At 50.6% G+C, this 15534-nt stretch overlaps 1 protein-coding gene across 1 annotated transcript in view; it reads right to left on the bottom strand.

Moving 5' to 3' along the window:
* Cdh13 (cadherin 13) overlaps positions 1 to 15534 on the bottom strand; it is an 873075-nt gene that overhangs the window by 269998 nt on the left and 587543 nt on the right. The window lies entirely within an intron of this gene.

Below are 15534 nucleotides of genomic sequence, written 5' to 3'. Positions count from 1 at the left end.
GAGAGGCCCGGGTTCCTTTGCTATTGTGGCAGATGTGATGTGTTCATGGGGGTTTCGTGGGAAGATACTTGGGTCCCACAGTGTCATTATATCTTCTGGGCTGGTTGTACTTGGGCATTTACACATTGACCTAGACATTAGAAATTATTTTCCCTCTTTTTTATCCTTGGGCTTATTATTTCGTTTTAAAATATGTGCAGACAGGTTTAAATTTAGACTGGCCCAGAAGGATGCTAAGGAGCATCTTGGGAGGTATTGATTAGTCTCTTGGGGTCCCTGGCCAGTAGGTGGTGGAGGCAGCAGAGGCCACAGACTCAGCCCCAACAGCACATACCATTTTTTGGTCCAATGACACAAATTCAAATTCAAGGTTCGAGTCAGGAATCAGGAATGCAATATTCAAAAGCTAAGAAGAGCAAGCTCAGGTGCAGGAAATGGCTGGCCAGGAGCCAGGCCTCGGCCTAGGCAGCTGTCAAGCGATCAGCTCCAGTGGGCTTGATGGGCACCTGCTCAGTGGCAGGTCTGAGAGCAGACCTCTTCCTGGTCTGAGGCTCTTTCCCCACTTGCTTCAGCCCCTGTGCAAAGAGCCACTCACCAGAGCCTGGTCATGCCCGGGGGAACAAGGACTATGATCTGACAGTTTGAGAAGCCAGCAGGAAGCAGCAGAGCCCAGAGTCCTGGGACCCTGAGAGGGGACAGCGGATGAATCAGCTGTCACTCATGGGCAGACCCTAGGAGGACTGGTGCCCTGGCTTTGTTTACTTAAGAGTAGCAAAGTGGATGTTGGCATAGCTTGGTTGGGATACTCCCTGGAAACTGAGGACCATGAGAGATGGTCACCTGGGCTGGGGACGCTGGACACTGAGCACAGCTTTGCTCCTGACTCTCTAATCTCTGCCTGCCCAAGAAGGATGGTGTGGGCAGTCCTACCATGACGAACCTCACTGCCTCGTTTGGTTTGGGCACTGAAATATTGAGATGAGGAAGAAACCCCAGGTAGACAGCAACGGAGCGAACACATGCATAGAGAGTGAGATGCCCTTGAATTTGGGGACCGTGTTGATCACGGAAGGAGCTGCCGAGGCCGGCTGCCAGCTAGAGCGTGCTTGGCACTGCTCCAAAGAATGAGAATCAACCTGACCTTTCCGACATTTTATCCAGACCCTGGAGGGATCTTCCAGGGCCGGAGCCCCTCGACAGAGAGGGCTTCATGGAGACAGACCCAAATCTCCACCAAGAAGAAACTCCAAGGAAGAGGCCTGTCTGCAGACGCGTACACACGTGTCGACACATAAGGTGCATGCATGCTTGCCTAGAAAGCATCTGCAAGGACGCGCAGCAGCATCAGGAGTGGGAATCTCAGGGCAATTTTAGGTTCTTGGTTTTGCCACACCGACTTTCCTAAACTTCTACAGTGCCTAGGTAATATTTGTGTGATGATATTTTTCTTTGATTAAACAAATAAAGAGCGATTACGTGTTCCAGATGTGTGCCCAAGTTTGAGAAGCAGCATTTGAAGCGCTACCTCTGGCTCCGTGGAGAGAAGCAGCAGCCCTGAGCCTGAGCTCCCAGCAGCCCCCACCCTCCTCTGTCCTGCGTACGGCGCCACAGGCCTCTCGCGAACCTGCTCCACGTGGCAGGAAGGGGCTAGAGTAGGACTGAGCACTTCTGAGTCTCAGCTTCACACCAGTGTCTGAGGCTTTCTGGAGTGTTCCACACTCCTCCTAGCCCCACTTAGCCACACCTGGCCAGACACCCACCATCAGGACTCAGAGAACGTGGGTTTTGCTGGGAAAATTGCAAGCACAGCTAAGCCCCTAGCAAAAGCCCCAGCTGCAGGCTGCGGATGGAGGCTCCTTCCAGCCCAGGGGAGACTCTCATCACAGAATGAATGTAAACCAACGGCAGGGCCTGGGTCCCATTAGTCCAGCATCAGAGAGGGACATCAAGCTCTGAGGTCATCGAACACCATCTGAATGCAAACCCACAAGGCAATGTTCTCTGCATGGTAAGAGGCCACTCATTTTTCTCAGCTGAAGGAGCCAGGGCACCTTAGTTCTCAAACTCAGATGTACCCGGGGAAGTGCAAGGAATGCAGGTTCCCAGGCCACGGTTTCTGAAGACTTTAATTCACTGGGTTTGAGGGGCCCTCTAGAATTCGCAATGGATAAAGATCTCTCACTAGATTACAGCGATAAGCTAAGTCACACCATGAGGAAGTGGCCAGATAAGAAGTCCAGAAAGTCGGAAGTTAAGCAGAATAAATGATCTGACCTCAGCAATCCAGTATCATGTAAAAGTAAAGGATGGAAAAAGTGAAAGATGGAAAAGTAAAGGATGAGGCAGAGGTGGGGGAGGGGGGCCATGGCACTGGGTGGCTAAGGCCTCAGAGTTCACGGGGATGGGTGGAGTTAGCACAGGCCCGGTGAGGGCCTGGGCGTCTTTAGCTTTAAAGGAACAACTAATTGTAAGGGATACCTGTGGGGCAACTGAGCTGATTTTCTTATAGAAAGAAACAATTTTTTTTTCCTGCAGAAAAATGCAATCCGTGTGTGTGTGTGTGCGTGCGTGCTCGCGCTGCTGGGGATAAAACCAGGGCCTTGCACACCAGGCAAGTACTCCACCACTAAGCCACGTCCCCAGCCCTGGAGACTTTTAACTAAGGAAAGCGGTTTTGAAAATAGCATGCATGATGCCGTTTCACTTTGTTCAAAGATACATAACACACACGCTTACACACGTGCATACACACACGTACACACCCTGCTAAGAAGCTGGAGGGACCACATCAAGACTGCTGGTCTCCAAGTTCTTACTTTTGCTTATATGACTTATCTAAATTCCTACCAAACACGTGTGATGTTTCATAATAATAAAATTTTTTAAATTAATAAAACAAAGACCAGTCTGGGTGAGAAGCAAGCCTTCTAGCAGTTTCTTAACTTCCTGGGGAAGTGGGATCACCTGGGGCACCCATCAGGCTGGCTCCTCAGGGTCCCAGGGAGGTGGGCTTTCAGATGGCCCTTGGTCCTTCCTCAGGAGGCAGGTTGAGAACCTCTCCCTTAGTCCAGCTCTGGGGGTCTGGGTCACATCACGGGGTCCCCTGGGCAGGCCTGGGGACAAGCCCCTGATTCTCAAATCCTAATAATGCCCAAGTGACAGTACGCTGCTGCCCCTGCCACACTAGGGAGCCAATGTGGCGGGCAGACAGGAAGACACCTGGAGCCTTCCCAGAGAAACGCCTGCCGTGCCCTGTCAACAGGTCTGCTCTAGAGACATCTGGACAAGGGACACCAAAGCAAGGGTCCACAACAGCCTCTCCAAGACTGTGAAAAGGCTGCCCGGGGCAGAGTGCGAGGCGATAGGGCGTGGTGGGGTCTGTAGCAGCCCTGGTCCAGATAGGCAGCTGCTGCTGAGTGCTGAGAGTCTTAAATGAAATCTCATTTTGAAAACATGGCACAGTTCAAACAAAATAAACTTGCCAGCCAGGCCAGGCCTCAGGCCGGGAAAGTGCCGTCCATCTCACTGAGAATAGGTGAGCTACACGATGGGGTTTAACCAAAATCACTCTTGCTGACATTGAAAGCAAAAAGCCTACATAACAGAAATCTGTGAATACTCAACTCCTTTGAATTACAGTGAACACAATGAGAATTAACTCCAGTTGGCACTTGGACATGCTGTGTAAACTCTGTGTCCCAGCAGAGAAAGGGACCCCAGAGGGGGAGGGTGGGGGACTATCGCAGGGGCCGGCGGGCGTCCTGAGAGGGCCAGGTATTGGACACCTCTTCCCTTTAGCTTCTGTCCACTAACCATCTCACAGGTGGACATTCTCAACCACGTCCGAGACTTGCCCTGAGCCAAAGTTCTTGAGATTTGCAAGAAAAACCTAAGGAAGCTCCACAGGCAAGCTGACTGCCGAGCTCTTCATGAATCCCGTTTACATTGCTCACCTCTCTGATTTCTCGCCTCTCTGATTGCTCGCCTCTCTGATTTCTGAGCACTGTTCGGGGGAGGCCTGCTCAGTTCATTTACTTCAGGTTTTTAACTGCCCAGGGTGACAGTCCTCCGCAGGACCATGCCTCTCCTGTGCTACATCAGGAAAATGCACCCAAAAGCCAGTATCCATCTAGAGCTCCCCCAAGGCCCAACCTTCCAGAGTCACAGCGACTTGGGAAACAGGGACCGGCCGACACCTGCCACAGGTAATTACTTCTCAGTGGAGAAGGAAAATCTCAGCCTACCCCGGGGGCCTCTTCCTGCAGGGGCCTCGGCTCTCAGCCTCAGGAATCACACAGCTAACGGGGGCACCCACAGTGTCACAGGTGAGCCAGGGACGGCTGCTGTGGTTCACCTGGGTGAGTTTCTGCCGTGGACACGAGAGCCTGGTTGACCGACCGCCCGTGTCTGACCTTCCTCTTCTGACCTGTGATACAGTTGAAGAACACAGGACTTAGTCTTCCCATCCTTCCTTGCAACTAGGAGTGGGCGTGAAATTCAATCCTAGCAAGTGCAGTGCGGCCCAAGTCTCTTACAACAGGGGCCGAACAGGGTGTTAGAAGGAACCTGGGCTTCCCAGGCTCAATGACCAAGAAGGAGCAGGCAACGCTTCTTCCCATTTAGGAGGGTGACAGCGAGGCCACCCTGACGTCATTCCAATCAACATCTGCAGCCCTCAAATGACTCCCAAATTATTTACGCCACCGTGGTCAGAATTTTCATTACTTGTAGCCAAACACAGTCATGAAATATACAATTCCTCATAAAATTAGATAAGAATACAAACTCTTTCCTAGAAGCACGTGACCACATAGAGCACGGGGGCCCTATTTCACAGTGGAGCCTGGACCCCCAGTGGAGGGCTTTATGGTAACTCTCTCTGGATGGGGCAGATGGCACTGAGAATCCTGTTCCTGTGGCTTCTAGGTACCTCTCTGTTGCCCGAGTGTCAGTATCACACCCAGAGAACTGACACAGAGATATGTTTGCTTTCACTTAAGGGAGCCATCACTAGCAAGTCCCATTTGATCGTGGGAAGACATTGAGGTCCCCGACCAGGTATCTCTGCCTCCGACAGTCCAGTACCCTGGGAACCCCACTCCTCTGTGGCCAAGCCCTGGTGCGGCTTTATTGGGTGGTTGCTTTTGGATTGGATTAAGAGACCGTTGCTGCTGCTCTAGGCTAATCAGGGCTTGTCAGGGAAGGACCTGGGACCCTGAGTCCAGCCCTACTTCAAACCCAGCACAGCTGACATTTTCTCAGCACGTACGTGTTTCCAACTAGCTTGCCCTCCCAACCTGGGAGGTGGGCGCCACTGTGATTGCAGATGAGTGACAGGTTGAGAAAACCGCAGTGACTGCGAAGCATCCACAGCTGCACATAGAGAGGCTGGGTCTAGAATCTGGGTTGCCATTAGCTGAAGGTCAGGTTCTACAGGATTATGATAAGCTACATCTTGATAACCACCCAAAGGCGCTCAAAATGGGAGGGGTCCAGGTTACAGAGAGGCCGACATATAATGTCTACCAGTCCCATCTCCTTCCTTCAGCCCGTAGGAGATGGTGGGCCAGCTAGGAACGGCAACCATGGCTAGGTACTGAGGCTCCGTGTGTGCCCCATTGTCCTCAGCCTCTCTGCAGTCAGGTGAGGCCACATGACTAGTCCTGGCTATGGGGCTGAGAACAGATGTGACATGTTTCATTCCTGGGCTGAGCAAGGTAAGAGCGGAAGTCACCCTGATCCCTCTTCTCATGTGTGAGTGACCACAGAGACCACATGTTCCGTAGGCATTAGCTGCCAGATCGAGGAGGGCAGTTCTGCCGAATCAGACATCATCAAGGAATCATTTTGTCTCATGAAGGTACGGAGGCTGGGTTTGTTTGTTACTGCGGCATAGCTGAGCTTATCCTGAGAGGTGCTCAGGCTACCTCATGTGGAGCAATCAAGCAAAAGTAGGGATTCCAGACTGGAAGCTGTCATAATAGAGTTTCATTTATCACTGGGGCCACTCTGCATCCAAATCACAGGGTGCCTTATCTGCCTAATGAGGCGGACAACTTCTGAGCATTAATAAGAGGATGTTACTTGTGTTGCAAAATTTGGCACTACTTAATGGAGACAATGATCCTCTCTAATTTCAACTAATACTTCCAGCTGCTGTCTCTTAAGAATTTTGTACTTTCGTTCGATATTTTCATAGGGTGAAATGTTTGCGAAATATATGTATAAGCATCTGCATGCTAACGGATGTAATTTCATGACCCATTACACTCTCCATACCAGTGTGGAGGCAGTGGGGGCTGCTGCACTGGGAACTGGCTGGTGTTTGCCAGCTGCCTGGGTTTAACAATGAACCAGAAGAGCTTATTGGGGATAAAAATAAACATTGGTTCATTAAAGTACTTACTGAGCATATACTATGTGACAGACTCTTTCCTAGAGGGCTGCCATACCATGGTAACTAAGACAGAGACATTGCCCGTGGGGCTACTATAGAATAAATAGAAAAACAGCCTGACCAAGGTGCTGGGTTGGAGGGCTCAGGGGGCTGCCTTGCACATTGTGGGATGTTTGGCAGGAACTCAGCCCCTAAGCTCTAGATGCCAATAGCAGTCCCCAGTTATGACAATAAGAGCCATCTCCAGACATTACCAAATGGACCCTGGACCTCGGAGGGGGAGGGGGCACGGCCAGAATGGGCCCCGGTTGAGAACCACTGCTGTAGCTGGAGCAGAATGGGAGAGGACTTTGCTGGGACGGCTGGGTGGCTTGACCTGGGCCTGTAGGTAGGAGCGGCCTGACTTGCCGGTTTGCGTGGCGGCGATGCGGGAGAGTGTCCTTCTTCAGGGGATACTCAGTGGAGCACAAGTTCCATATGGTCGGCAAGCTGAGGTGGGGATCGCGAGCCGGGCCCTGGGGGGTGCTTTTTTCTGTTCTTGAGACTTTCCTCTAAGTTTGAAATCATCTCAAAATACCCTGCTTTCACGAATGTACCCAACACCTTCAGCCTCGTGGACTCTCTGTGCTAGCTGGTGGGGACGGTGGTGGGGACGGTGGAGATGGGAGAAGCTGGTGTTTATCAGCTGTGGAGCGTGATGGGACTGGGTTATGGTTTCACTTCCTTCTCCAGTGTCCCTGGGTGCGGCAGTTGCTATTCTCCCAGGGAGGAGGAAGCAGAGGTTCTAAGCAGGCAAGCCACTTACGCATGGCCACACGGTGAGGACCTGCCCAGCGGGGTTGAAGCCCTGTGTACAGGACCCTGGGCTGCATTCCAAGTCATTAGGTTGAGGGAGCAAGTTTTAGCCTCCGTTGTCCGCACAGGGCCAGGGATGAAGCAGGCACTCCGTGTGTGTGTGTGTGTGTGTGTGTGTGCTCGCGCGCGTGCAGGAGCCGGGCTGCCACAGATCAGCTCGACACACCGGCGTCCCTGTCATCTCACACTTGTGAATTCATGTGTAAGAAACTCCTGGGCAGCGACTCCAGCCTGTAGAAGCCACAGACAGGTGGGGTGACCTCACGAGGGAGGGGCTCGTCTTCTCCCGCCTTATCTCCTATTCCTAGGTCCAGATGTAGGCAGCCTTTACGCGGAGTTATTTGGCCCACATAGACCATCAGGGACACAGGTGAGCTCCTGTGAGTGTTGGAGTTACGGAGGTGACTGACGGGGGACAAGCTGATGTGCAGGGTGGTGGCTGCCTGGTGACTGGGGAGAGGGGGAATCTGTAAAGAGCTTACGGCTTAAAGGGTTCAAGACCCGAAATCCAGAAGAGCCGCGTGGCAGAGTTTGGAGGGGTCTTGCTCATGTGATCTTGGCTCAAAGAACCACAGAGGTGAAGGGAAGGAGTGCGACTCTCCAGGTCACGGCTGGCCATAGTCAGAGAGGCCTGGGAACACCCAGAGGCAGGCAGGTGCCGCCCGGGGTCATGAGTCCAGAAAGATGGGCGTGGGGCAGCAGAAGGGGGAGTGCCCGTGTCCTGGAGTGAGGAGCCGGTGGAGGCTGGAGGGACGCGCTGGGTCTGGATGCCACAGAGGAGACGTGATCTTCAGAAAGCAGAGAAGGGCGCATTCGCCTCAGTGTTCAGTGAAAACCTCATCAGGACTTGCTACTATCTGCCGAGGACAAAATGGACTTAGCGTGTTGCTAGGGACAGGAGGCTGCAGCTACAGAACCCAGGGAAACTTTAACACCCAAACTAGGTATTCTTAATCAATCTGAACGTGCTCATCTCACGCGAGGACCACGGACAGCGGGTTATATAGCCCCCCATGGAGTGTCTGCCTCCAGGAGGGGGGGAACAGTTCTGCCATCTAGCTGGTAGCTGCCCTCCCGTGGACAGTTCTCTCCTCTCTCTAGAAGGACAGGGCGGGCCTTGGGTGACGCACCTGATGAAACTTCCCATTCACCGTCCGTCCTGCTGCTCTGAGGCTACACGATGAGTACTGGCCAAGGAGCTGAAGCTGAGGTGCACTTGTGTGGGGGGAAGGTGCTGCGGGTCTGGAGCACAGATGTGAAGAACGGAGGTCCAGCAGCCACCTCCAGCCACGCAGCCCTGACAGCGGAGGGCTTGTGCTGAGGACAGCTGAGCCTTGGGGCTGTGGCGTCTCCAGGTGCCACATCACAAGCTCTGGTGTCTATCATGTGAGAGAATAAACTTTTCACTGTCATCTGAGATTGTTTTCTGATCCATGCTGCTGAGCCTCACCCTAAGGCAGGTCGATGGGAGGCTTTCAACTGTACCTGTCGTGTCCCATACCCTAAAACACACCTGGGGTCCAGAGGAGAAGGGACGGGCAGATGGAGGGTGGCCCATGAGGGTTAACTTCCTCCTCCTGCTGTTTGAGAATTTTAAGCAAACACAGGAAAGCACAAAGAACAACAGTGGGAGGCTGTGCACCTCCACCTGGAATCGCCACCTGTGAGCCTGGCCCCCTTGCTCTGTCTTTATTTTATTGAAGAAATATCACATTGCACACCAAGCCTGGTCCCTTTATCCATCGCATCCTGTCCCGTCCCTTCACACTGTGCATGTCCTCTCTGTTTAATGTCATCTGAGGTCCACGTTCACTTCCAAGGACATTGTATTTATTGTTTTTTATATATGCAATATATAACTTTAAAAATTAATTATATCACATGGAATATGCTTTAACCTTGGCTTTCTCTTTTTGAGCTCTTTGTTAACTTTACTTATACATAGAAACATTATATATAATGGTTATATAAAGTATTTGCACTCTCTGTGTATGCAACATTTATATAAACTGACTTAATGTATAAACAAAATATTTGGTTCATTCCTTTGAATTATAATACTTTTCATAGTTAATTTTTTTGTACTCCATTAGCCCATTTTCCTCCCAGCTCACATCAAAGCAACTTCTAATTTATCGCTTTTCAAGCAATGCAGCAATGACCGCCTGTGAGCATCACCTTGTGCACACGCATGATCCTTCCTGAAGACTGAGAAGCCAGGAGATGGCAAATATGTGGTCTTGTCATTTCAGGAAGGTATCTGAAAAATCCTCTTGGGATCGTGCGGTACACCATTGGGAAAGGAGGCTGGGCCAGCAGCCTCTCAGGGGCCTTGTAACTGCTGGTCAACCTCTCCCACCCCTGCATAGTGGGTTTCAGGCAGAGATGTCTCACAGAGTGGCAGAGCTGTGACTGTACTCACTTCAACATCCACCCAGCCTGCAATGTCTCCCAGCGCCTGGGTACCAAGCGCCATGGTGGACACTGGCCCACAGAGTCCACTGCTCCTGCAAAGCTCTTGACACACAGTTGGCATCTGAGGAACATGTGTTGGCTGACACTCGAGAGAGATGTGGTCGCTGCCTCCTACATCAGACAGAGCTCTTCATGCTTTGGTAGATTCAGAGAGCTGCCTGTGAGTGTAAGAGTTAAGAGGAAGACGAAGAGGGAATCTTAGAGTAGTTCTGATTTGCGTTTCCCTAATTGCTAAAGATGTCGAACACTTTTTCAAACATTTGTTGATGGATTGTATTTCTTCTTCTGTGAAGGGTCTGTTCAGTTCCTTGGCTCATTTATTGATTGGGTTGTTTTTTGTTGTTGTTGTTAATTTTTTTGAGTTCTTTATATCCTGGAGATTAATGCTGTATCTGAGGTGCATGTGATCAAGTTTTTCTCCCATTCTGTAGGCTCTCTCTTCATGTTATTGATTGTTTCCTTTGCTGTGAAGAAGCTTTTTAGTTCGAATTTGTCTCATTTATTGATTCTTGATTTTACTTCTTGCGATATAGGAGTCTTGTTAGGAAGTCAGATCCTAGGCCGATATGGTGAAGATTCATACCTACTTTTTCTTCTATTAGGCACAGGATCTCTGGTCTAGTGCCTAAGTCTTTGATCCACTTTGAATTGGTGCAACCACTATGGAAAGCAGTATGGAGATTCCTCAGAAAACTTGAAATGGAACCACCATTTGACCCAGCTATCCCACTTCTCGGTTTATACCCAAAGGACTTAAAATCAGCATATGACAGTGATGCAGCCACATCAATGTTTATACAGCTAAACTATGGAACCAACCTTGGTGCTCTTCAACATATGAATGGATTAAATATATATTATATATATCATTAAAAAATACATGTGTATATATATATATATAGAGAGAGAGAGAGAGAGAGAGAGAGAGAGAGAAAGAGAGAGAGAGAGAGAGCGCGAGAGCGCGCACAAGCACGAGCTAGCTGGGGTCGCTAAGGTAGTAGGGAAAATATCAGGAAGACCTTTATGTCTGCTACCTGGGGAAAGCCAATGCAGAGAAAAATAGAGCAAAGGAATAGAGTTAAGATTCTTGACAATGCAGGAAGAGCACCTAGATATAGCCACCCCTGAAGCTGGGGTTAGCATTTTAAATGAGTTCATATATTCTTTTTCCTGCTTAACTCACTGGGGCTGAGTTCCCGAGAGATCCTGACAACACTTTGCCTGATTTCACCTCTCTCACCTGGATCTCATGAGCCCTCTCAGCCCCTTTTTAGTCCCCATCACACCCCTCTCCTGTGTTCTCAGATCAAGCCTTAACCTTTCATGTCTTGGTACTGTTCCCTCTGCCCACAGCAAACTTCCTGCTTATCCAGAGGGGATTACCCTAAATCTCGGCTCACCCACCCCTTCTACCTGGAAGCTTCCAGATATTTTCTCTGCCCTCTCGGCCAGCCCTCGACTTACTTTGCTCTTGTTTTCTTGGGTATTTTACTCACCTCTCTCCCTGCTCTCAGCACCCAACAGACTCTGCTGAGTGTACAGCGTACAACCTCCCTTCCTCCATTCACCCGGGGCTCCGTTCCAGAGCTGCCCTGTCTGCTCACCTCCAAGGTCCCAGGGTCCCCCAACTTATTCCCTTGCACACGACAGAGACTCCACTGGCATTGGCGGGATGAGGACAATCTGCCATCCACACACATTCCGTTCCACCACGACTGGTGGCTGTGTCACTCCACACTCTGACTGTCCTTGCCAAGAATGGCAGAGACGACCACAGCTGTGTGCCAGCCCCCTATGGCCTGGACCCCGGGGAGGGAGGCGGGGGGCTCAGCTCGTCTTTAAAAATTAATTAGTTCATTCATTAAGAAGCATGCTTATTTCTAATTAACCAGACTTCTATGTGATGTAAACAGATCACAAGTTACTAAACAGCTTCGCCCCCGCTCATTGTGCGCCTGGGAGAAATACCGGGAAGCCGGCTGCAGCTAGTCGGTGGGAGGCTGGGGCTCTGGCTTGCACGGGTGGAATTAAAGGAACTAGAGAGGGAGTGTGTCAGTTCCCAAGCCCTACCTAGCAATGAAGTCCCTGCTACCCTGTATCACTACAGCCTTTCAGAATGTCTGGAGATGTAAATCCCTACAGCTGCGAGAGAAAGAGTTGATTCAAGCTCTTGTTCTTCAAGCCCACGCACACATGCGTGTCTGTAAACACACACACAGACCCCACGTCTGCATACACACGCATGCTGCTCACGTGGCAATGTGGCCGCGTGGGGCTGTTCTGAACAGGATCTGGCTGGTTTGCAGAGGTGGAAGCAGCAAATTCGCACTAGGAGAAGGTGGAGCTTGAGGGAGACAGGAGGCTACATATCATAGATCTGATTTTTTTTTTTTTTTTGGTACTGGGGATTTAAGGGTCACTTAACCACTGAGCAACACCCCACTGTTTTTGCATTTTATTTAGAGACAGGGTCTTGTGGAGTTGCTCAGGGCCTGGGTTAGTTGCTCAGCCTTGCCTTCCAGGCTGCTGGGATCAAAAGTGTGCACCCCTTGTGGGCGGCTATCTGGCTCCTGAGTGAGACCTGCCTGATGCCATCAGAAGCAGAGGAGCCCAGACCCTGTTGATGGACTTCTGCCTTCAGGCATCTCGCTGGTGCACTCTCCGCCTCCTGAAGGGCTGAGAGTCCCAGCTTGACGTTCTTGACACCTTGACAGTGCCAGATGCACAACCCAGGGAACCCCAGTTTGGAGACTGCTCTGTACACAGATATTACATCACCAAGTCAGATGTCAGTGAGCCCAGCAGCATATACGCCAACGGCCGACTTCGTCAGAGAAGAAAATGTGACCTCTTTAGAGATGTGAAAAAAAACAACAAAAAACCCCCCCAAAACCCACAAATACGCTCCTCATTTTCCCAGAAGCAAGCACCTCTTCAAACTTAGAAACCAGTGAAATATGGCTTGGAATCTCTTGGAAGGTCACACAGTTCTTTTCTCCCAGTAGTGAAATGGATTCAAGAATACTTCCACCTTGAATACAATATAGGTGTATTTAAATAAGCCTGGGGCGCAATGTTGGTTTTTCCAGAATTTTAGAATTTGTAGGTCAAAGTGCTGGACTCAGTCTATTTTTCCTCCATTTGAATCATGAGAACCCCATCTTTGCTTTAGGAAAAAAGCAGCAGAGCTTGCAGGCTAATGTGTGGGTGTGTCTATAGCTGGCCCCTCAGCATGCCAAGTCACGCTCCCTCTGTCCCTGAAGGCTGGCTTGAAGGCCCTTTGACTTCCTGTTGGGTTTAGGGATGAGGACGGGGGTGGTCGAGGTCAGAGCGCTGTGTCCCGCCGTACCTGGGACGAGTTCCCCCAGTGGGCCTAGGTGACCCTCTCCTCACAGGCCTAACCTCCCCTGACCTCCCCAGGACCAGGGATGGCAGCAGCTCTGTCCTGACTGCCTGAGCAGCACCCTGTCCTGTGCCCAGGCCACACAGGGGCCTGTGCTTTGCTCCTCTTTGTGAAACAGACCCTCCTACAACTGCCCGAATCCAACCACGCATTCTGTTCCCTAGGGGGGTGCTGACACACACAGAAAATGTTTTCAGTATCGTTTTTCAAACATTTGCTCATGGAAATAACCAAATACTTCCACATTCTGGCTTTGGAAAAGTTTTCGGAGCTAAATTTAAAATTGATGATAAAGATGATCAATTCTATCGATATGACTGTGAACTCTTTAGGGAAATGATCTTAGTGCTTTATTTCTAAAATTGTACAGATTTTCATAAAGATTCCATTTGGCTCTACAAAACGTCTACTGCTTGGCTTCCCTAGACCCACACTCACGGGCAGTGAGGGCGCTCTGTGCTGTCACCCAAGCACAGTTAATGCCATGACTTGTCTGTCCACCCACCTGCAAGTTGGTTCACAGAGAGCAGCGTTGTCTCTCTGTGTCCTCTCAAGAGGGGAGGAGACCCAGCCATGAAAGATCTGCATCCCTATTTCTTACCCTGCATTTGGGGCAAGAACGGCCCAGGGCACGAGTTCTGTGCCAAGCACCCTGCCACACAGGACTGGAACTTCTTGGTCTGAGATGACACACAGGTGAAAGGAGCAAGTCTGGGGTCAGACTCCTGAGGTTTGAATCTCAGCTTCCCCTCCCCTCGTCAAGGGACCCTGGTAAATACCCCACCGCCCTGAGACTCAGTGCCCACACTCATAAGGAACTGAACTTCCCTTCCAAGCCTGTCGCAGAAGTGGAAATGAGTGAGCGGTGTGTGTGCAAACTGTCGCACAGTGTAGCCCACAGCGACAAAGGTGCATCCAACCATCACGAGCAAAGGTGCCCTAGACACCCACACAGGTGGGTCTGGACCACCACAGACAGGGCCTTCTGCCCTCCCAGTCCTCCTGGGCACTGCAGCCGCGAGCCCAGCAGGGCTGGGAGACACCTGCTTATGCCTACTTTGTTTTCTGGCCTGAATGTCAGCAATCTATACGAAAGTACAGTGTCACTTTGTATTTATTATCAGTGTATTTTACATTGACTTTAAAACTTTACCCTAGTTCTAAGAAATGATATGGTCGTAATTATGGGAAGAATATTGTAGGCCTTTCTTAGTTATGTGCTGAGAGCCATAGCCGAGTAGGAACGAGGCATGGCATTTTTGGTTGAAAGGTGACCGGGCAAGCCATTGAGATGATAATGATCATGTTAAGATGTGCATTCAATTGGATATTAGACCCCTGCTGTCCGCCTCAGCCTGCTACTTTGGAGCTCTCGCGGGGATTCCCATTGGTTGGGGAAGTGCGGTAGGAGGATTTCCGGAGGAGGGCTTTCCAGTTGGTGTGGTGTGCGCGGGAGTTTTTGGAAATGAAGTTTGTTCCTGCTTGAGTGGCTTGTGATTTTGTGCCCAGCCAGACTGCGGCAGTTATGTATCAAAATAAATAAAGTAGCAAAAGTTCATTGTTGTGCCACCTTGTATGATCTTGATGTCAGCAGGCGCACACGCGGCTTATGTTAAGAGACTGCTCTTGCAGATAAGGCTCCCAGGTCAGGAAAGACGAAGGGGCACAGCAGGCCAATGGGAGGACAAGAGGGCGGTGGGAGGTTGGACAGGGACCACTGGTGTGGGAAAGAAGCAGTGGATGGTGAAACTAAAGACGCAGGGAGAGGAGGGTGATGGCTGAAAGAGAAGGGCCCCGGAGGGTCGGGTGCAGAATTATGGGCTCAGCTAACGGGCGACATGGAGAGGATGGAGCTGATGATTCAGGAATTCTAAAAGCAAGATAGGGGAGAGGCAAGAGAGGCTGGGCATGCAGAGAACAGGAGGGCGCTAAGTCTGGGAGGTCGTTTTCTGAGGGTCTCAGCTCTGTTCTCAAGGTGGAGTTCAAGGACGCCTGCAGGGCGGGGGGTCTAGGGGAGTCGGTGGTTGAGCTCACATTTCACCTTGACTTTGGCTACACGATGGATATTTTGTGTGTGTAACAAACAAGCCCAAGAGTTACAGTTTGGCAATGGATATCGTTTCTAGAGAAAGGCTAGAAAGCGACCTTAGAGAAGGTGTCTGTGATGGACAGGAGAGGCATCAGGATGAGCAGGGATCTGGTCACGCTGAAAGGGGAGGCAGGTCTGGAACCGTGTGTGTATAGTGGCAAGGTACATTCAGGAAGGCACAGCGGACTTTTTGCTGGGAAGATACACCACCATCAGAAAGAGAGTCAATTTTCAAATGTTTAAGAAGAAAGACAATTGGGAATGTTTGAGGTGGCTCAGATAAAAGAGTTGAGGAGTGAAGACACATCCTGGATT

Source organism: Marmota flaviventris, chromosome 18 (assembly GCF_047511675.1).
Source record: "Marmota flaviventris isolate mMarFla1 chromosome 18, mMarFla1.hap1, whole genome shotgun sequence".
Lineage (NCBI taxonomy): Eukaryota > Metazoa > Chordata > Mammalia > Rodentia > Sciuridae > Marmota > Marmota flaviventris.
The sequence above is the reverse complement of the archived record's forward strand: the minus strand, read 5'-3'. Positions and strand labels throughout refer to the sequence as shown.